A 23,322-nucleotide genomic window follows, 5' to 3' on the forward strand; every position below is an offset into this window, starting at 1 on the left:
TTGCTGTTCTTCGGCACTTGCTATGTTGGTTGATACATGCTCCTTGCTTTGCTCTTTTTGCACCTTGTTCTGTTCTTTTGTCTCCCTCTGGCTAATTCTCGAGGTCTGTGTTCTTGATTTTGTTATTCTTTTCTTCCCTTCATGTTTGTTTTGTTGGTCTTGTTCTTCCTTCTTTCTTTTTCTCCTCCCCCTGCTTCTGCTGCGGCTACGACTTCTTTCGTGTGGTTGCCATCTACAAGTGCAGCTGTGGCTCCTGCGTCTGCTCGATCCTGCAATTTCAGCATCGTCTCTTCTGGTAAGCTCACTCTGCAAACTATTTCCTGAAATTCTCTAAGTTGTTCGAAAGAATCCATCAGGGCAATTGTTTGTTGCACCACTGAGTTCTTCATTTTTCCATCTAATTTCTCCTCTTGTTCGCTGCATTGGTGTCCAGCCCTAGTCGTTATTCCGGGTATCTGTTTTGTTTCGTCGAGTACTTGCTTCAACATTTCTTCTATCCTTCCGAATTTTTCATCTGATCCTGTGCTGGTGCCTGTGACGGGTTCGCTTCCACTCGTGCTAACATGTGCTTCGTCCTGGCGCTTGGTTGGAGGTGGTAGTAGCTTGATCGTCTCCTGGTGCTCCTATTGTTGTGCTGGTATCATCTGTATTGAATACGAAGGTGTTGCTGTGCTGGCATAGAAGATCCTCTCTGTTGTTCCTTTCCATGTCTGCATTATTTCGGAAGAATGGAATTGGTTAGACTGGAAACCGTTTTTATAAGGGATAATGCATATATTTTCAATAGGGCTATACCTTTATCTTGCCAAATTCATAGTCATTTGGTCGTGCTTTTCCGTCCCTTTTCATGTCTGCTCTAGCTATTTTCGCTAGGTCACTCTCTTTGAGGTGGTTTGTTCGCAGTAATGATGTCTTGTCCATTGTCTTGGCAATCTTCCACATTTCTTTTGTGTCGGTCGGCAACAGCAGGGAGTCGAGGTACATTATTACTGGTCCCTGTGCCAAACCATTGAGATGCTTTTTGTTCTTTTCTTCCTGAGGCAACAACCTGTGCTTCTGCCATATCTTGGCTCCTTCCTTAATACTTTCGACGATTACCTCGCAGAAATCCATCGTTGCCATTTCTGGATAGTCCAAGTCCTTGACCATAATGGCTTGTTTGCTGAAGGTAGGGGAGGTTGTTCCACAGACAACGTTGTGGAAAAAATAAGGAAAAAATATTTTAACTGATTTCCTGTTTGATTTTTCGTCATCTTCTTTCACCATTTTTCTAGTTCTTTAAACAGATCGTTGTGATGGAAATCCATTTTCTCGAGGCCAAGTTCTGTGACTAGTCCGCTCATTGTATCGGTGGAAATCCGTGGCCTTGGTGCTGACTTTTGCATACCGTTTGGGTATCCAAGCACCTTGTGGATGCCTTCCTTTGTTATCTTTATTTCTTTCTGCTGATCAGCTTCACCGAACGTTATTTTCATGCTTTTTCTGTCCAGGTTGTCGTAGATGTGTGCTGCAAGCGGTTTGCAGATGGAGCGCTTTATTTGGCATTCCTCTATGCTTCCAAACCCGGGTGTCCTAACACCTTGCCGGTGACGTTCTTCAAGTAATTTCCATGCTCTATTGACCTGATCAAATGATGCTCCTGCCTTGATTTCGCATTTGTCCTTATTTGTTGTTGCCTCCTGTTCATCATCCGTTGGTGCTGTCAATTCTTTTCCACTTGTCTTTCTCCTCTTTGTGCGCTTCTGTCTTGGTTTTACCTGTTGAGAAAAAGAGTGTTTTGTTATAGAGGATGGTTTGGTTTTCATTGGTGAAAAGCGGTAGCAAAAATCTGTAGAGAAATTGTGTTTTACATCATCGTTGCTGTCTTCTGCGGCGCCACAGTTGTCCCCTGCGGCGTCATCGCCCTCTGTACGAATGAGATCATCATCATGTTTTGTGCCATCGTCGTCGTCGGCAGCATCACGCTGTGACTCTTTGCTGGCATCATCCTCGTCTTCTTCTAACCGTTGTCTTTTGTTTTTCTTCTTGGCTTTAGTTAGTTCATTCTTGACGCCTGTAACTACTGGCTGGAGCACCATTAGAGGACTTGGCTGCTGCTGCTGCAAGGTAGCACCGTCGCTGATGAGTTGAGTTTTGTCCTTTCTCTTTTGTCTTTTTCCTCTAGGAGGAACGACAGTCTTGGTTTCTGATGGCCTCTCTTTTCTGCTGCTAGTCACTTGCTTTTTGTTGCCCTCCCTGCTGGAAGCTAGTGCTGGCACTTGCTCGGGTGCTTCGTTGTCCATGTTCTGCTTCGTTCTTTTTTCTGACTGGTCAGGAGAGATGAGTGGTTGTTGTGCATATGCACTATTAAGTTCAGACAAAATCGTTTCAATATCTCCTGCTGCACCTCCGTCACCTGCACGATGATTATGTAACAAAAGGATTACGTAGCAACATCGAAATAAATGGGATATAGTTTTAAAACTATGTCTTCCACGACTGCACAAAAAGAATCTGGAACTTAATCTACATCACTAGTAGAAAACGGGGCAAAGGTCACAGGGCAGTTTTCACATTAGCCCGGTTCAGTCACGAACCGGGACCCATGGGGGCATTCGTCCCGGTTCGTGAGCCCAGGGGGCCGGCCGGGGCCTCGTGGGCATTGGTCCCGGTTCGTATGGAACCATTTGTCCCGGTTCGAGCCACGAATCGGGACTAATGGTCCTCGCTCCTGGCCCACAATCATTTGTCCCGGTTCTTGGCATGAACTGGGACAGAAGGCCCGGATTTAGTACCGGTTCATGCCACGAACCGGGACCAATGAGGTGCCTATATATACCCCATCGCCACGACAGAGCACTCCACTGTGCTCTGTTTTTCTCTGGCCGGCGAGGGGAGGGCTTTGTGGTGCTCTAGCTCACCTCCTATGCACATGAGGTGTTCCATGAAATGGCCGAGCAACACTAGTTAATCTTTCTCCTCTCGAAACTCGACCTCCGAGCTCCATTTTCCTCGAGATTTGTCTAGGTTTAGCGGCCCGTCACGTCCCATTCCCGTCTTCACCGCCGTCGACCGCCCGCGCCGATCTCGTCGCCGGCAACACCGTGGTGAGCCTCTTGTTCTTATCTTCTTTTTGAAAGAAAAAAATTCTTACTTTAGATAGATACTTGTCTAATTTTCTTACTATTTTATTCCTTCTTATTACATAGTGCGATGGTTTTGGTATCCGCCCCCGTCGGCCCTCGTCCTGTCTATGATTCGGATGTGGTATATATTATCTTTTTATAACTATTTGATTCATTTATTGTTTATGACAAATATACCGACCAGCGTGACATAGATTTTATTTATCTAGGAGGTGGTTGAACCGGAAATTCTAACCGACCCTATTGTCGAGAGGTTAAATTTAGTTGAAGAAGAAAACAGTTACTTGAAGGAAAAAATAAAAAAAATTGAGGAGGAGAAGATGATATTGGAGTTGCATGTTGCGGATGTCGTCGATGATCACAAGATCAAGATGGATGCAATGCGCTTGAAGATTAGAAAGATTAGAAAATATGCCATTCATACTGAGGCTTGGTATCATTATGCCGTTGGATCAATTGTTACCTTGGTTGCGATTATGATCGCATTTGTTTTCGCATTGAAATGTTTTACATAGTTTCAATGTATGGTTTAATTAATTAGATGCTCTGGAGAGCTATATATATGTTGTTAGATGAGAACTATGTATGTACTTTGGTTCTAATGTGATGATGAACTTCTATTAATTTGGTCACTTAATTATCTATTCATGATGTTCTGTAATGGTTTTTGACACACTTAATTATATATAATGCACGCAGATGAACCGGCAATGGATGTACGGTGACAGACACACCTCCGAGTACATTAAGGGCGTGCATGATTTCCTTGAAGTGGCTGAGGCAAACAAGCAGAATGGTTTTATGTGTTGTCCATGCCCTACATGTGGGAATACGAAGTCTTACTCTGACCGGAAAATCCTTCATGCCCACCTGCTTTACAAGGGTTTCATGCCACACTATAATGTTTGGACGAGGCACGAAGAAATGGGGGTTATGATGGAAGACGGCGAAGAAGAAGAGGACGATGACAACTATGTGCCCCCTGAATACGGTGATGCTGCAACGGGGGAAGCTGCTGAAGATCAAGAGGAACCAGACGATGTGCCCAATGATGCTGCAAGGGGGGAAGCTGCTGAAGATGAAGAGGAACCAGTGCCCGATGATGATGATCTCCGCCGGGTCATTGTCGATGCAAGGACGCAATGCGAAAGTCATAAGGAGAAGCTGAAGTTCGATCACATGTTAGAGGATCACAAAAAAGGGTTGTACCCCAATTGCGAAGATGGCAACACAAAGCTCGGTACCGTACTAGAATTGCTGCAGTGGAAGGCAGAGAATGCTGTGCCTGACAAAGGATTTGAGAAGCTATTGAAAATATTGAAGAAGAAGCTTCCAAAGGATAACGAATTGCCCGACAGTACATACGCAGGAAAGAAGGTCGTATGCCCTCTAGGATTGGAGGTGCAGAAGATACATGCATGCCCTAATGACTGCATCCTCTACCGCGGTGCGTACAAGGATCTGAACGCATGCCCGGTATGCGGTGCATTGCGGTATAAGATCAGACGAGATGACCCTGGTGATGTTGACGGCGAGCCCCCCAGGAAGAGGGTTCCTGCGAAGGTGATGTGGTATGCTCCTATAATACCACGGTTGAAATGTCTGTTCAGAAACGAAGAGCATGCCAAGTTGATGCGATGACACAGTGAGGACCGTAGGAAAGACGGGAAGTTGAGAGCACCCGCTGACGGGTCGCAGTGGAGAAAAATCGAGAGAAAGTACTGGGCTGAGTTTGCAGCTGACCCAAGGAACGTATGGTTTGGTTTAAGCGCGGATGGCATTAATCCTTTCGGGGAGCAGAGCAGCAATCACAGCACCTGGCCCGTGACTCTATGTATGTATAACCTTCCTCCTTGGATGTGCATGAAGCGGAAGTTCATTATGATGCCAGTTCTCATCCAAGGCCCTAAGCAACCCGGCAACGACATTGATGTGTACCTAAGGCCATTAGTTGAAGAACTTTTACAGCTGTGGACTGGAAACGGTGTACGTATGTGGGATGAGCACAAACAGGAGGAATTTAACCTGCACGCGTTGCTGTTTGTAACCATCAACGATTGGCCCGCTCTCAGTAACCTTTCAGGACAGACAAACAAGGGATACCACGCATGCACGCACTGTTTAGATGACACTGAAAGTATATACCTGGACAAAAGCAGGAAGAATGTGTACCTGGGCCATCGTTGATTTCTTCCGACCAACCATCAATGTCGAAAGAAAGGCAAGCATTTCAAAGGCGAGGCAGATCACCGGAAGAAGCCCGCCATGCATACCGGTGATCACGTACTTGCTATGGTCAATGATTTACACGTAATCTTTGGAAAGGGTCCCGGCGGACTAGCTGTTCCGAATGACGTTGAGGGACACGCACCCATGTGGAAGAAGAAATCTATATTTTGGGACCTACCCTACTGGAAAGAGCTAGAGGTCCGCTCTTCAATCGACGTGATGCACGTGACGAAGAACCTTTGCGTGAACCTGCTAGGCTTCTTGGGCGTGTATGGGAAGACAAAAGATACACCTGAGGCACGGGAGGACCTGCAACGTTTGCACCAAAAAGACGGCATGCCTCCGAAGCAGTATGAAGGTCCTGCCAGCTACGCTCTTACGAAAGAAGAGAAAGAAATCTTCTTTGAATGCCTGCTCAGTATGAAGGTCCCGACTGGCTTCTCGTCGAATATAAAGGGAATAATAAATATGCCAGAGAAAAAGTTCCAGAACCTAAAGTCTCATGACTGCCACGTGATTATGACGCAACTGCTTCCGGTTGCATTGAGGGGGCTTCTACCGGAAAACGTCCGATTAGCCATTGTGAAGCTATGTGCATTCCTCAATGCAATCTCTCAGAAGGTGATTGATCCAGAAATCATACCAAGGCTAAGGAGTGATGTGGCGCAATGTCTTGTCAGTTTCGAGCTGGTGTTCCCACCATCCTTCTTTAATATCATGACGCACGTCCTAGTTCATCTAGTCGACGAGATTGTCATTCTGGGGCCCGTATTTCTACACAATATGTTCCCCTTTGAGAGGTTCATGGGAGTCCTAAAGAAATATGTCCGTAACCGCGCTAGGCCAGAAGGAAGCATCTCCATGGGCCATCAAACAGAGGATGTCATTGGGTTTTGTGTTGACTTCATTCCTGGCCTTGAGAAGATAGGTCTCCCTAAATCGCGGTATGAGGGGAGACTGACTGGAAAAGGCACGCTTGGAGGGGGAACTCAATAATATGCAGGGACGGATATTCTTGGTCTGAAGCACACTACACAATTCTACAGAACTCTACCTTGGTGACCCCGTATGTCGATGAACACAAGAACAGTCTGCGCTCCAAACACCCGGAGCAGTGTGACGACTAGATTACATGTGAACACATCAGGACTTTCAGCAGTTGGTTGGAAACACGTCTCAGAGGTGACACCACTGTTTGTGATGAGTTGTACTCGTTGTCCAGGGGACCATCTTCGACTGTATTGACTTACAAAGGATACGAGATAAATGGGAATACATTTTACACGATCGCCCAAGATCAAAAGAGCACCAACCAAAACAGCGGTGTCCGCTTTGATGCAGCAACCGAGAGGGGAAAGGACACATATTATGGTTACATAATGGACATATGGGAACTTGACTACGGACATGATTTTAAGGTCCCTTTGTTTAAGTGCAAATGGGTCAATCTGTCAGGAGGCGGGGTACATGTAGACCCACAGTACGGAATGACAACAGTGGATCTGAACAATCTTGGGTACACTGACGAACCGTTCGTCCTAGCCAATGATGTGGCATAGGTTATCTATGTGAAGGACATGTCTACCAGACTGAGGAAAAGAAAAGATAAGGAAGCGAATACATCATACGATGAGCCAAAGCGGCACATAGTTCTTTTAGGAAAAAGGGACATTGTGGGAGTGGAGGGCAAGACAGACATGTCTGAAGATTATGAAAATTTTCATGAAATTCCTCCCTTCAAAGTCAAGGCTGACCCAAGCATCCTGATAAACGATGAAGATTATCCATGGTTACGGCGTAATAAGCAAATGACACAAGCGAAGAAAAAGTGAAGACTTTCTCCCGCAACTATTATGATGATAGCATGCCAACTTTGTAATAGACGAGTATGATACCATTGTCCGTTTTGTACAAGAAGTGCATCTAGTTTTTGCCGTAACCCTCTCAACTTTCTTGCACATGCTATGTGGATGAAATGATGATACCATGCCAACTTTCAACCTTTTCAGAGTTCATTTGAAATGCTTTATAAGCCCTGAGTGCAGAGAGGTTAGGCCCGTAAGCCTGCTTTAGAGAGGAGCTCGACAGCTCAGGCGCACCGCACCTTATAAACAGGTGCGGCTCTCTCTTAGCTAGCGAGGTGGGACTAAACTCACCACCACGCCGCTGTGCAAGGCCATTGGTCCCGGTTGGTGGCACGAACCGGGACCAATTCCACCCTTTGGTCCCTGTTGGTGCCACGAACCGGTACTAATGAGGCTGTGGCCCCACGAGCACCTTTAGTACCTGTTCGTGGCACGAACCGGTACTAGAGTTTCTTACTAGCTAAGCAGTTTTTTAGTCCCACCTCGCTAGCTGAGAGGCACTAGGAGCGGTTTATAAGCCCTGAGTGCAGAGACGATGAAGAAGAGGCGCAATGCTCACGTTGCTTAGCTTCAAGCCTTGAGGAATAAGGTAGACTGCATCGAGCTATGTGCAGTGCAGTCTACACTATTCTGAAAGGCTTGAAGCAAATCAGCGCGCATTGCGCCTCTTTTTTATTTTTAATCATTAAAAGCATAAAGAATTTTCATAAAGAACTTTTTTTTATAGAAACTTTAATAGCAGAAAGAATTATCACAAATTAAAATAAATAAGTAATTAGAAACAAAATAAAATAAAATAAATAAGTTTTTTGTTGTAAGTAGAAATAAAACAAAATAAATATAGCAAAAAATAAAATAAAAAACTAAATACAGCAAAAAGAATTTTCATAAAGAACTAATGGCACTAATAGAAAGTAAAATAAATAAGTAATTAGAAACAAAATAAAATAAAATAAATAAGTTTTTTGTTGTAAGTAGAAATAAAACAAAATAAATATAGCAAAAAAGAAAATAAAAAAACTAAATACAGCAAAAAGAATTTTCATAAAGAACTAATGGCACTAATAGAAAGTTTATATGTTTTCTAAAACTAATGGCACTAACAGACAGTTTATAATTTTGCTGACCTAAAAGCAAAAAGAATTAAAAAATAAAGCAAAAAACAAAAGAAAATAAATAATGCAAAAAATTTAAAAAACTGCCACCTATTGGGCCACCACGGCCTGAATATGACTAGAAACCCAACCTGGGCCAGGATTCAGGCCCGCAGAAGGCCCAATAGGCCAATAGACAGCATAGTGTGAGATTAGGCCCGTAAGCCTGCATTTGAGAGGAGCTCGAGAGGGCAGCTGCAGCGGGGCTTATAAACCATTCCGAGCCCCTCTCAACTAGCGAGGTGGGACTAAACTTTTGGCTGCGATGCGGGCAGCAAGAGGCCTTTGGTCCCGGTTGGTGGCACCAACTGGGACCAATGCCCCCCCCTTTAGTCCCGGTTGGTGCCACCAACCAGGACCAAAGGCCGCCGCTTCCCGCCCTTTGGGCTGCTGAAAAGAGGCCTTTGGTGCCACCAACCGGGACTAATGCCTACCTTTAGTCCCTGTTGGTGCCATGAACCGGGACTAAAGGATTTGCTATATAAGTCCACACTTAGGAAATTTTCGACATACCTCGCCAGTTGCCCCCGACACCGCCAGGCTGCCCGTGCTCGCCGTCGCCGCCCGCTCCTCATCGCCGTCGCCCCGCGCCCTTGCCTCGACGGGTCGCCGCCCGGTGCTCGTCGCCGTCGCCCTGCCCCCACGCGTCGCCCCACCTCGTGCTCCCCTGCTCGCGCGCGCCGCCTCGGCGCCCCGAGCCCCCCTGCCCGGCCCGCGCGTGCTCGCCGGTGCCCTCGCCGCCCCCGCCCCGTCCCGGCCCCGTGCGCCGGCGCCCTCGCCGCCCCCGCCCCCGCCGTCGCCATCGTCCTAGCCGCCCCCGCTGTGAGAGCCGCCGCCCCGGCTCTGTTTTTTTATTTTTATTAGTTTAATTTTTTTGTTCATATGTGATGTATATGTGTATGTGGCTATAATGTATATGTGAACAAAAAAAAATTGTATGTATGTAGATGTTCAAAATGTATGAATATATATGTCAAAAATGTTTTTTTGTTCATATATAGAAAGTTTTTATATATGACAATGGATATATATTCGATATATATGAGAAATGATGATCCACATGGAAAAGTTTTATATATGCAAAAGTTACAATTTTAGAAATGTTTTATATATCTAGCTAGGAAGGGAAGAAGAAAAAGAAGGATAGGAAAGAAGAAAATAAGAAGAGGAAAGAAAGAAGAAGAGGAGAGGAAGAAGAGGAGATATAAATAAGAAGAGGAAAAAAGAAGAAAAAGAAGAGGAGAAGAAGAAAGGAATAGAGGAGAAGAAGAAAATGTTTTATATATTCTATTTTTTCTTCTTCTCCTCTATTCTTTTCTTCTTCTCCTCTTTTTTTTCTTCTTTTTTTTTCTTCAATCCTCTCCTCTATTCCTTTCTTCTTCTCTCCTCTTTTTATTTCTTCTTCGTTTTCTTATGTTATATCGGGTCTGTCGTCGTCGATATATACCCCTCCCGATAACTTCAACACGAGGGGGGATAACTTCAACACGAGGGGGGGTCGATATACCCCCTCCCCGATAACATTATTTTCCCGTGTATATATGTCGTCGTTGTCGATATAACCCCCTCCTGATAACTTCAACATGTGGGGGGGGGGGTCGATACACCCCCTCCCCGATAACATTATTTTCCCGTGTATGTATGTTGTCGTTGTCGATATTACCCCCTCCCGATAACTTCAACACGAGGGGGGATAACTTCAACACGAGGGGGGGTCGATATACCCCCTCCCCGATAACATTATTTTCCCGTGTATATATGTCGTCGTTGTCGATATAACCCCCTCCTGATAACTTCAACACGTGGGGGGGGGTCGATATACCCCCTCCCCGATAACATTTTTTTCCCGTGTATGTATGTTGTCGTTGTCGATATTACCCCCTCCCGATAACTTCAACACGAGGGGGGATAACTTCAACACGAGGGGGGGTTGATATACCCCCTCCTCGATAACATTATTTTCCCGTGTATGTATGTCGTCGTTGTCGATATAAAACCCCCTCCCGATAACTTCAACACGTGGGGGGGTCGATATATACCCCCTCCCCGATAACATTATTTTCCCGTGTATGTATGTCGTCGTTGTCGATATATATAACTCCCTCCCAGATAACTTCGACATGATGGACGGTCGATATGTATACCCCCTCTCGACCGTGATAACTTATACCACGGGAGCACCCCCCGGCCCTCTCGCTCGACCAAAACTCTCGAGGACACCCAAACCCTAGAAAAAAATGATGTCGGTCTCCTACCCCCTCCCGCCGCGCCCCTACCCTTGAAGCGTTGCCTAGGCCACCCCAAACCCGAAATAAGCTAGGTCTACGTTTGCACTAATATATCCACCTGCTGTCATGTTTGTGTAATAATTGCCATGTTGTAATATTTGCAGAAACAATGGAGCACGGACGAGATGAGCAAGCAGAAAAGGTGTTGGGGGACATAATCTTAGCCGGAGGTGATATCTTGTCGTATCTTAACGACAATGATGGTCTGGAAGAACAGGGTGAAGAAGCAGGCTGCGGTGATCGAAGAGTGGAGGAGGAAAGACATGATTATGATGGCTCCGGTGACCCAATGCTGGTGCAAGAAGGAGCCCGTGGTGACGGCTTCGGGTAACCGTACAGAGTCCGGCCAGGTAAATATATTAGTTAAGCCTGTGCTGACTAGCTAATTGATGCATTCATTGTTTTGGTATGTACACATATTAATTAACACTCGTCTTTCTTCTTTTTTCTAGCCCTCCGGATCGAGCACAACTGCGGTAAAGAGACGAGGCCCGAAGAGAAAGTTGCGCTCGGATGAAAGGTTTGAGATCACAGCAATCGCGCGCGACGGCCAACCGATTGAACCCCTCCGGACAAAGGATGCTTTTGCTGCTCAGTGCGGGGTTCTAGTTAGGGACAAGATCCCGATCAGCATCCACCAATGGTATAAGCCTAAGAAGGAAGACCCCGAGGTGTCTTATGTCAATGATATGCAGAAAGATGATCTTTGGACTGAGCTGAAGGCAAATTTCACCCTACCGCCAGAGGAGGATCCGGAGAAGCCAGTTAAAGAGCAATTAATCAAGTCTCATGCTCTTAAGAAGATGGCAGACCTATTCAGGAGGTGGAAGAATGAGCTGAAAATGTTTGTCGACAAAGAAGAGACACCTGAATTCATCGGCCGGTATGAGAAGATCAGAGATCACTGGCCCGCATTTGTGGCCCACAAGACATCGGAAAAGAGTAAGAAGATGTCAGCGACAAACAATATGAATGCTGTGAAGAAGAAGCTTCACCATCGCACGGGGTCAGGTGGCTACCTCAAAGCCCGGCCTAAGTGGGCCAAGTCTGAGAGGGATCTGCTTGATAAAGGGATCGAACCACAGACAATGAACTGGCCAGACCGTTGCCGGACTTGGTTCTTCAGTGCTGGCGGAACCTTGGACCCTGTATCAGGGAGGTGTCGTTGGACGGACGAGCAACTTGCAATACCCGTCAAGAAGATTCAGCACTATATCGATGCAGCGCAGCAAGGGACGTTCGTTCCAGACAGAGAGAACGACGAGCTCACAATGGCCCTCGGGAATCCTGAGCACCCTGGACGGACACGAGGCACGCCAGGCTCCGTTCCGTGGAAGGCTGGTTTTCCGGACGCGGGCGGTTACAAAACCCAGGAGAGGCGGAAAAAAGTGGAGCAGATCCAAATTCAGCGTCTGCACGAAAGGGTTCAAGTGCTAGAGGAACGAGACAGCAATAGAGATGCCGAAACTGCCCCCGAAGCTACACCGCCATCTCAGCGTAGAAGCAGCGTGGTTTCCACCGAGCTGCCTCAGCTGGAGCATGCGGCTACTCCTAGTTACCCCGTGGATGCTATCACGGAGTCTCAACATTGCCACCTTATGGCGGAATGGCAGAACTTGAAAGTCAAGGCGGCTGTTGGCTCTGTTTTACCTACTGAACCCGGCGCAACCTACCACTGCCGGCAGATTCCAGATGGATATGCTAGGGTGATGGTGGATGAAATAACGGAGGGATTTGAGGACCTCCAGCTTGACCACCCTACCGGTGAAGGGGAGACTCGGCTGGTTTAGCTCTAAAGACTCCATGCCTATGGCGGAAGGAGCTCATCAAGCTTCCGAACTGGACGGCTCCGGAGAGTAAGGGCACTCCGCCTCCTCCTCCGCCTCCTCCTCCGGCGAGTGATCAGGGCACTCAGCCTCCTTCTCCGGCGCGTGGCGGCACTCCGCCTCCTTCTCCGCCAGCGCCGGCGCGCCAGAGCAGCCAGCCTCCTCCTTCTCCGCCTCGTCAGCAAGGGCGGAAGAGACCCGCCGCTGCTGCGGCTGCTCCCGCGCGTCGTAGTCCTTCTCGTCCGCCTCGTAAGCAAGGAAAGAAGACAGCCGCAGCCGCTCCGTCTGCTCTGCCGGCGTCTAGCAGTACAGCTGCCAGAGGCGGGAGGCAATACAGATTCGGTCCTTCTCTGAAGACGCCAGAGAAGTTACCATATGAGAGGACCGAGGAGGAGAACGCGAAGATCGTGCGAGCCGAAGTGAAGAACTTCTTTGAAGGGGTCAAAGCAAAGAAACATCCACCTCCGGAGGAGAAGGTAGATCCGGTGAAAGCAAAGCGCACTCTGGCTGCCCTGACAAAACCACCAAAGTCTCCGCCAAAAGGCAACTATGAGCGCGTTCTTGCAAAGGCATATGCCGAAGCGGAGCGATCGGGAAGTACTGTCAGTGATAAAAGGATGAAAGAACGACGAGCTGGGAAAAAAATTGCCCAGCTCGGCGAACAAGAGAACCAATCGTGCCCCCCGCTCAAGGTGTCAAAAGACATCGTCGCTAATGATCCGGGTATGGTGCCCGGTTATACCGATCTTGGAGATTACCTGCCCGACGATGTACATTATGAAATCATGGAGGTGGACGAACACAAATACCATTACGGGAAGCCTCTCGTCAAAGATGTCAAATCTCTAAGCACGATGATGCGAAGACTACATGATTGGTACATGAAAACCTGCAGAGAGTCTGATGGGATGAGTACTTAACGCTGAGAGCTAAACCGGAGCATGACCTCGTTGGAATTGAACTGCTGAATGTTCCATTTGAGGATTTCTTCCAGTTTTACAATCTAATGTCCCTTGATAAAACAACGATCACTTGCTACTGTCTGTAAGTAGTACTACTTCTGTCATTAAGTCTCTCTATATAGGTCAGCTCTTTCATTGCATGTATTTATACTTATCCTCACTATATTATGCAGATTGAAGATCGCCGAATTGAAGAAAAGACAAATCAATGATATTGGGTTCATTAACACAAATCTCATAGATGATTATCAGGTTAAATTTCATGCCAAAGAAGCCGAGGCCAACTTGCTACAATCGTTGGTAATAAATCAAAACAAAGATATAATACTCTTTCCTTACAACTTCAAGTGAGTGTTACTGTCTTCTGCATATTCGGTTTCCCTTTATTAGTCCAGGTTATGGTAATGTAATTGATGACTTATGCATGCATGCGCAGCTTCCACTATATTCTCCTAGAGATTAAGCTTGAGCCGGGAGTAGTAACTGTCTTAGACTCGAGACGAAAAGATCCCCAGGACTATGCGGACATGACTCAAATGCTCCAGAAGTAAGTTCAATCGATCATTATCCACCATATCAGCAACTTTGTTCATTTCCTGATATCAAGTAATTGTTTTCTTTGTCTGGCAGGGTTTGGAGAAAATTCACCTCAAAAGCCCCGGGACTGCCGAACCAGCTGCAATTTAGACACCCAAAAGTAAGTACTATAGTAGCATGTTCCGCGCATCTCCTAGTGATTCAAGCGCTAGTTTGATCAATACCATTTAGCATGCTTGCTTATCAGTTTGATTGACCTCTATTTCTTGTAAAGTGGTTGTGGCAGCAACCCGGGAATAATTACTGTGGATACTACATTTGCGAGTACATCCGCTACCATACGTGTGAGCGGGGCTACACTGAAGAACAATATGAAGTGCGTAAGCAATAATATTCACAATTTTATTTTATTACCATCATTTGTGTTGAGTTTCATTTATTCATATATATATATGTATTGACCCCCTTCTTCAAATTAGATTTTTCTGAAGCGGGATGAACTCCTAGCACCAGATCGTATGCGAGGAATTCAAGAGGAATTGGCGGCATTCTTCCTTGACCACGTGATCGCTGAAAACGGAGAATACTATGTGGACCCTGTGTTCCTACAATATAATTAGGAGATTGTATTGTAAGAGATAATTATTGTATATATGTAGCCGGTAGTGTCGGATAGATATACGAGAACTTGTTGTTCGACCAATATCTCAGAGAAGGAGAGGTGGTCGATATCACTTCTCTCTGTATGCATATATATATGTTCATGACGATCTTCTGTTTCCTTCATTTGATTACTAGCTAGCGTGTCTACTCCTCTCCATACGTATATAGTACGTAGCATCGACAAAGCACGGAGATAAGAGAGGACACTTCTCTCTATTAATTAGCTAGCTAACACAATATATGAAACACCTAAATTAACCCCCCAAAACCCCTAAACCACCCCCTTTCAAAAAAAACAAAAACCTCAGCTCCTGCCAGGTGCTGACGCGTGGATGCCTATTGGTCCCGGTTGGTGGCACCAACCGGGACCAAAGGCCCTCCTGCTTGGGCTCCCCGCATCGGCCACGTGGACGGCCTTTAGTCCCGGTTCATGTAAGAACCGGGACTAAAGGGCTAGGGCATTAGTAACGACCCTTTAGTCCCGGTTCCAGAACCGGGACTAAAGGCCCTTATGAACCGGGGTAAAAGCCCCTTTTCCTACTAGTGCATAGATTCATAAGATAACCCTTTTCTTTCATTTCCTGACATAAAAAGGCGATCAATCCATTGTTTTCTTGTTATATCAAGTCTTCCTCCTAACTCTTGGTTTGGCCAATCAGAGATAGAAATTAGGGTCAGGTGTGAGCAGTATGGCTGCTGTCAAGTTCATATCAGTGAGGGGAAGTCTCCTTTTTATAGGAAAAAATACACTACAAATGACATTATGTAAATTGGAGCAATAATTGCAAGGTTTAGAGGGTAAGATAAAATGCTCTCGAATGAATAATAATACACATAGTGTGTGAAAAATTTCAGTGTAATTTCCCAGGATTGTGTGGACGTTAGTGGTTAACTTACTGCTGCTGCTACATAGTTTTTGTTATATGGATTGTGTGAGCCTTTTATAGTACCTTGCTGCACGGCAGGCTGTTCTGTAGGTACCCTGTTTTCCTTATTACCATTCCTTGCTGCATAAAAATGCCCAGGCGTTAGCAGCAGTAGAAGCATAATTGAGTTTCAAAGCAAAAAGAGGACATGGATCCTGTGGACAAAAAAACGGCATTATCAGAGAGGCACAGGTTGTTTAACGCTATAAGCACACACTTAGATCTATTATTGGAGCATGGATGTTAATACGAGAGAGGCACATAATTTGAAACAGATACAATCAACGGATATATAGAATCTCCTGTAAATACCAGGTTTTGAATTTAAGGATGCTCTCATGGTTTGAATCTAGAGCGGCGTCCTAGATAGTTCTGGCATGCACAGTATGTTATAGGCAAATATCTTGTGAGCAGATTTCTGCGGTGGGTAGGGGTAGCATCCTATTGCACGCGTGTCTATCTTATTTCAACTTTGCTAGAAAAGTCTAGACAGATTTTTTGGAAACACGGTTTTGTGTGGCGGTTAGGGTTCATGTCCGTCAAAAAGGGGGAAAATTGCTTTGATCGACCTGTGGTAGTGGAATGTAATGGATTAATATTTTTTACCTTCGATTGCTTGTGAGGGATTCATCACATCCATCGGCAGGTTTTCGTCCTTCCTCTCTGTTGGTACCTCCACCGCGAGCACGAGTCGTCGCTGTCAGTCACCGCTGTAGCTGGGAGAGGTTTTTGATGCTTTCGCGGGCACCGACCGACTGTCTGTATCTCGAAGTGGATGGCGGCTGGTGGGTGAGGCGAACTCGATTTGGATTTTTGCTTGGTCTGCTGGATTGGACAATGGGGGCAGAAGGAGATAGGAGATTGTTCAAGAGAGGGGAACTAGTGAAGTGTTCAAGATTTTAAGTGCAAAAGCAAAAGCAAGAAAGTAGTGGAGGGAGAGAGGGAAATGGTTGAACCGTCTCGAATCTTTGACCGTCCGTTTGGACATCAAGATTTGTGTAACTTTCTGTGGGCTTTGATGGGCTTGTTTTTTTTCCTTGCTTGCTCAACTGCCGGAGCATTTTTTTTATTTTAGTGTGGCGACATCCACGGGGGCATGGTTTTGTGTTACCCAGAGTCACGTTCGTGCTTGCGTGTGTTACAGACGTTTTCTATGACGTTCCATGGTGAGGCGCATGGAAGTGAGGCCACCAGCGCTCATCCTCCTATGGAAAAAGGCGAAGCGTCTTGAATCTTCGACCATCCGTTTGGACATCAAGATTGGTGCAACTTTCTGTGTACTTCGATGAGCTTCTTTTTTGCTTGCCTTCTTAACTGTTAGTTTGTGGGATGTTAGCATTTTTTGATTTTAGTGTTGTTGTGTGATCCACAGGGGCATGGTTTGGCGTTACTCAGAGTTACGTTTCATGGTTCTTTTTGTTCCAAATGATTCCGGTCGCCAGTTCAATTGGAGAGGCATGGACATGAACTCAAGGGAAGCATGTTAACGCATTGGTCAGAGTCTCGTTACCACGGGTGTATGCTTTTGGTATTTCCAAATGATTCTGCTCACTCGTTCTCTTGGAGAGGAATGGACGTAAATCCGGTGGAGGCAAGTCTTCTTATTAGCCAGAGTCACGTTTGTCCACGCGTGTGTTACGTGCATTTTCTCCGGCGAGTCACTGTGAGGTTCGTGCAAGTGAAGCCGAGTTGGCACTGTGTTACTGATGCAACAGGCACATTCCTGACGCTGTGTATGTAAATATTTTCCTTGTCAACTTGTTCCTTTGTTGTGGAGAGTCACGGTGGTGCGTTCCAGGGAGGCACTGTTTGTTATTAGAGAGAGTCACTTTTCATGGTTCTTTGTGTTCCAAATGAGTCCGGTCGCCAGTTCAGTCGGAGAGGCATGGACATGAACTCAAGGGAAGCATGTTAACGCATTGGTCAGAGTCTCGTTGCCACGGGTGTATGCTTTTGGTATTTCCAAATGATTCCGCTCACTCGTTCTCTTGGAGAGGAATGGAAGTGAATCCGGCGGAGGCAAGTCTTCTTATTAGCCAGAGTCATGTTTGTCCATGCGTGTGTTACGTGCATTTTCTCTGGCGAGTCACTGTGAGGTGCGTGGAAGTGAAGCCGAGTTGGCACTGTGTTACTAATGCAACAGGCACATTCCTGACGCTGTGTATGTAAATGTTTTCCTTATCAACTCGTTCCTTTGTTGTGGAGAGTCACGGTGGTGCGTTCCAGGGAGGCACTGTTTGTTATTAGAGAGAGTCACGGTCGTGCCTGCTTGTGTTACGGACGTTTTTCACTAAGGTGTCGCCTGGAGACGCGTGTAAGTTAATTCGCGGATATAGTAAGATTTTGATATAAATATCATTTCAAAACAAAAAATGGCAATGGATAATGGTATGAATTCGACAGTAAGTTCTCTGGAATACAGACAGACGTACACAGTAAGTTAACCATGTTTGGGATGTTTTTTGTTGAATATATACGGACCATTAGAAAGAAGTTGAGTGGTTGTAGTGTGGACGAACGCACGGGGAGACGAAATGATAGTATTGGTATTTCCCAGACGTGCAGAGTTTGAGGTATTTAAGAGAGATTGTGAGAATTTGAGGCGTCGGTTACTCCGTTTGACAGTCTGACCGGTGTGCATATGTTATAAAAGGTACCTACTCATGGAGCACTCCACGTCCACAATTCTCCAGAGACAAGCACCTCTTTCTTGCTAGTAGCTCCTTGCTTGCGCCATGGCCGGTAAGAGGGGTTCTGGGTGTTCAAGCAACCAGGACAAAAGCCGCGGAAAGAAGGGAGAGGTGCCGCCGCTACGCTGCCCCATTGCCCAGGTGTCGAACAAACTCTCGCGTGGAGGGGATTCTTCCCACAAGCGCATTCTCCATGGAGACGATCTCGGCAGGATGACAGTACAGAATTCCTTAGCCAGCGACGACGTGCTCGATGAGCTAATTAAGCTGCAGCAGTTCATCGCTCGCTTGGAGAAGTTGGTGCAGCAGAGCAATGCCTCTGTGGAGAAGTCCACTGGTCACATATTTCAATCTCTATGTGAGAATGAGAGGCTTCTCAACGAGCTCGAACAGAAGGATCAGGAGGCCGCCTGCTTCAAGAGTCTGTACGAGTAGAGCCATGCGTTGGTGCAGAAGCTGTTGGGCGAAGCGGGGCAGCTTATGGATGAGAAGGCTGAGGTCCTCATCAAGTACAAGAGCCTGGTTGAGGATTCGTATGCTGCTGTGAAGGAAGGTCATGAGGCGACGAAGAAGGAGATCGAGGATGCGCTCGCCCACCAGCCGATGAAGAACGTTGCTGGAGTGTAGGCAGAGAGCTTGGAGCGTGTTTTTTCGTCGTGTTGGGGCATGTGGCCTTTTGTACTGCCATGAATCTGTAAGGCATTTATGTGTTGCATTGTCGTCGTGTTGTTTCGTTCGTTGGTACATGTCGATGAGTAGGCTCTGGGCATGGATGTCGCGTGTTAGCAGTAGGAGCACGGTTGTGCTTCAACCAGGGGCACTTCGTGTGTAGTTGTGGTCCAAATGATTCCGGTTGCTCGTTCACACGGATAGGCACGGGAGTCGAGTCTTTTGAGGCACGTTTTTTATTAGGAGGTGTCACGTTAGTGTGTGGGTGTATTTAGAGATTTTTCTCTGAGAGGATACACTGTAAGAGTCCCGGAAGTGTAGTCATACGAGCCACGGTTTTAATACGAGTTGGCGTTAGGCGCACAAACGCGTGGATGTAGAAGGCACGTTTTTCAAGCAAAGAACACACTTCATGATGCCATGTTTTTCAATCAAAACACGGACCTGAAGTCCGTATAGCCACGGTTCTGTACTAAGTAGTGTCATGACTTGTACTCATAAACGCGTGTACTTTCGTGGCTCTCTGCAATATTTCGGGTCACAGGCACTGGCGTGCGGCATTTATGCGTTGCATTGTCGTCGTGTTGTTTCGTTCATTAGTAAATGTAGATGAGTAGGCTCTGGGCATGGATGTCACGTGTTAGCAGTAGGAGCACGGTTGTGCTTCCACCAGGGGCACTTTGTGGGGCCGCGGGGAGCATGTTTTTGCCACACGTGCGTAGTTGTGGTCCAAATGATTCCGGTTGCTCGTTCACATGGATAGGCACGGGAGTGGGGTCTTTTGATGCACATTTTTTTATTAGGCGGATTCACGTTAGTGTGTGTGTGTGTGTGTTTACAGACGTGCCTTCCTGGGAGATGATACCCTGTAAGAGGCGCGGAAGTGTAGTCATGCGAGGCATGGGTTCAATACGAGCTGGCATTCCTCCCTGGCTATTATGTGCGTCTGGTGTTGTTAAGCAGTGGATTGGAGTTTCTTACCTTGTCTTGTGAAATTTCGCTGTCAGCTACTTTGTTAACAAAATGTATTTTGGTTTCGAGTATCATTGTAATTAGGCGCCATTACTTATGATGCACGGGACGTGAAGTCTCTGCAGCCACGGTTGTGAACCTAGTATTGTAATGACTTGCGTACTGATGTAGGCGTGTACGTTCGTGGCTTTTGTATGCAGTGTTTCGGGTCACGGACACGGGCTTGCATCCCACAAATTCATGGTGTGGTTTTATATAGTCACGTTTGCCTGTATTTGTGTTCGAAATGATTTCGTTGACTCGTTCAGAAAAATAGGCACACACACACGTGAATCCCATGGGGCCATGGTTTCGTCTTTCGCATAGACACGTTCGTACGTTTATCATGGAAAGAAAGCAGAATGGGTTTAGATGTTAACGCTAGCTGTTTACTTTGTGAGTGGCCGATTCGAGAGTCGAGTTGTTTAAAAGCGTAAGTTCCTTGTTTTTAAAAGCCACGGTTCTGTACTGATTGCGTCGTGCTTCTTTTATTAGAAGCACGGGCGTGAAGTGAATACAGCCGCGATTCTGTACCAGGCAGCGATATGAGTTGTGTACTGACAATGGCATGGACGTTCGTGGTACTGCTAAGGGTCGCAAGCATAGGCGTTAAGCGCTAAGAGGCATGGTGCCGTATAATATAGAGTCACGCTCTCCTGTGTTTCTGTTCCGAGTGCTTCCGTCGACTCGATCAGAAGGAGAGGCATGACTGGTGAACCCACATAGGCATAGCTTTGCACACACGGTCACGTTCGTTTCTTTAACCCAACGGAATGGGTTGAGACGCCACCACATACTGTTGACTCTGTGAGGCACTGAATGGCCTATGTGAGAGACGTTGTTTTTAAAAGCTTGTTTCCTTGTTTTCAAAAGCAAAGTCACGCTTCTTTCTTGATGTTTCATATATTACTCGATAAAGGCATGGACTCGATTAGATGGAGAGGCATGGGCATGGTGTGGTGTTATATAGAGTCACACTCGTCTGTGTTTGTGTTCCGAATAATTCCGTCGAGTCGATCTGATGGAAACCCAGCAGAAAGGCACCGTTTGGTCTTACCCACAGTCACGTTCGTTTCTTTAATTGCGGAAACCCAGCGGAAAGGGTTCAGATATGAACACACACTATTTACTCGGCGAGGCACGGAATGGCTTGTTCGAGAGAAGCTGCTGTGGTGTATTCTTTGCACGGTGGTGGGTCCCAGGAAGTGACGGCGTGGTATGGTGAAGAGTCACGTTATGTTGTTTTCGTGTTCCAAATGATTCCGTTGAACCATTCGCAACGGCAGGCACATCCGTGCAGCCCGGAGAGGCATGGTTATGCTTTACCAAGAGTCACATTCGTGCGTTTATCACAAAAACCCAACGGTTCGACGGGTGTCTCTTCGTATTCGGGAGTGAACGCCATGTGGCGCCGCTCCAAAAACCTAATGGTCCGACGGGCATCTCCTCCGGTGACGCCGCTCTGGCTCGTCGCCCGAGGCCAAGCTCCGGCTATTTAAGGCGGACGGACGGAGTCTCGAAACCCTAGCCACATTCTACTCCTCCCTTCATCTGCCACCAGGCCTTCCAGTCCTCTTGCTCATCTCTATTCACTGACCATCTCTGCCATGGCTGGGCAGAAGGAGACTACTCTGGACCGCCGTGCCCTGTCGCGGGAGGAGATCCCGGCTCGCGAGGGTTCCTCGTCTGTAAGTTCACCCTCTTTCTGCTTCTCCTTCATTCGTTTTTTCTTTCTTTCAGCTGCTTTGATTTAGTTTGTGAAACATGAATTATTGTGGTCAGCTGACTCCTAATTTGATGTGGGTGTGTCTTGCTGATACTGATTTACAGTCAGTTGGAGCTACTCTCATTAACCTGGTCCATGGGATAAATGCCTTGGTTTCAATTGCAAAGGTTGACAGAACATACAAGGAGTTGCTGGAGGTCACCTACGAGTGGCAGAAGTTCTACCAGGAAACAAGAGAAGATTTGGAGAAGGTCAATGCCAGGATCGTAGATATTACGGCTATGAGGAGCAATCTCCTTGAAGTGCACATCCGGTCGTTGGAGGAATCGACCTCAGCTGTGAAGCGACATGAAGAGAATATGAAGGCGCTAAAGAAGGAGATTGATGAACTGCGCTGGGAGCAAACCAACAAGAAGTTCGGTGGGGACTAGATATACAGCAGCGTCCCTGGCTGTTGTGTGTGTCTGGTGTTGTTAAGCAGTGGACTGGAGTTTCTTACCTTGTCTTGTGAAATTTCGCTGTCAGCTACTTTGTTAACAAAATGTATTTTGGTTTCGAGTATCATTGTAATTAGGCGCCGTTACTTATGATGCACGGGATGTGAAGTCTCTGCAGCCACGGTTGTGAACCTAGTATTGTAATGACTTGCGTACTGATGTCGGTGTGTACGTTCGTGGCTTTTGTGTGTTGCAGTGTTTCGGGTCACGGACACGGGCTTGCATCCCACAAATTCATGGTGTGGTTTTATATAGAGTCACGTTCGCCTGTATTTGTGTTCGAAATGATTCCGTTGACTCGTTCAAAAAATAGGCACGCACGCACGTGAATCCCATGGGGGCATGGTTTCGTCTTTCGCATAGTCACGTTCGTACGTTTATCATGGAAAGAAAGCAGAATGGGTTCAGATGTTAACGCTAGCTGTTTACTTTGTGAGTGGCCAATTCGAGAGTCGAGTTATTTAATAGCGTAAGTTCCTTGTTTTTAAAAGCCACGGTTCTGTACTGAGTTGCGTCGCGCTTCTTTTATTTGAAGCACGGGCGTGAAGTGAATAAAACCGCGGTTCTGTACGTACCAGGCAGCGACATGAGTTGTCTACTGACAATGGCGTGGACGTTCGTGGTACTGTTAAGGGTCACAGGCACGGGCGTGAAGCGCTAAGAGGCATGGTGCCGTATAATATAGAGTCACGCTCTCCTGTGTTTCTGTTCCGATTGCTTCCGTCGACTCGATCAGAAGGAGAGGCACGGCCGGTGAACCCACAGAGGCATAGCTTTGCATTGCGCACAGTCACGTTCGTTTCTTTAACCCAGCGGAATGGGTTGAGACGCCAACACTTACTGTTGACTCTGTGAGGCACCGAATGGCCTATGTAAGAGACGCTGTTTTTAAAAGCTTGTTTCCTTGTTTTCAAAAGCACAGTCACGCTTCTTTCTTAATGTTTCGTATATTACTCGATAAAGGCGTGGACTCGATTAGATGGAGAGGCACGGGCATGGTGTGGTATTATAGAGTCATGCTCGTCTGTGTTTGTGTTCCGAATAATTTCGTCGACTCGATGAGATGGAAACCCAGCGGAAAGGCACCCTTTGGTCTTACCCACAGTCACGTTCGTTTCTTTAATTGCGGAGACCCAGCGGAAAGGGTTCGGATG

This window comes from Aegilops tauschii, chromosome 5 (assembly GCF_002575655.3).
Source record: "Aegilops tauschii subsp. strangulata cultivar AL8/78 chromosome 5, Aet v6.0, whole genome shotgun sequence".
NCBI classification, from domain to species: domain Eukaryota; kingdom Viridiplantae; phylum Streptophyta; class Magnoliopsida; order Poales; family Poaceae; genus Aegilops; species Aegilops tauschii.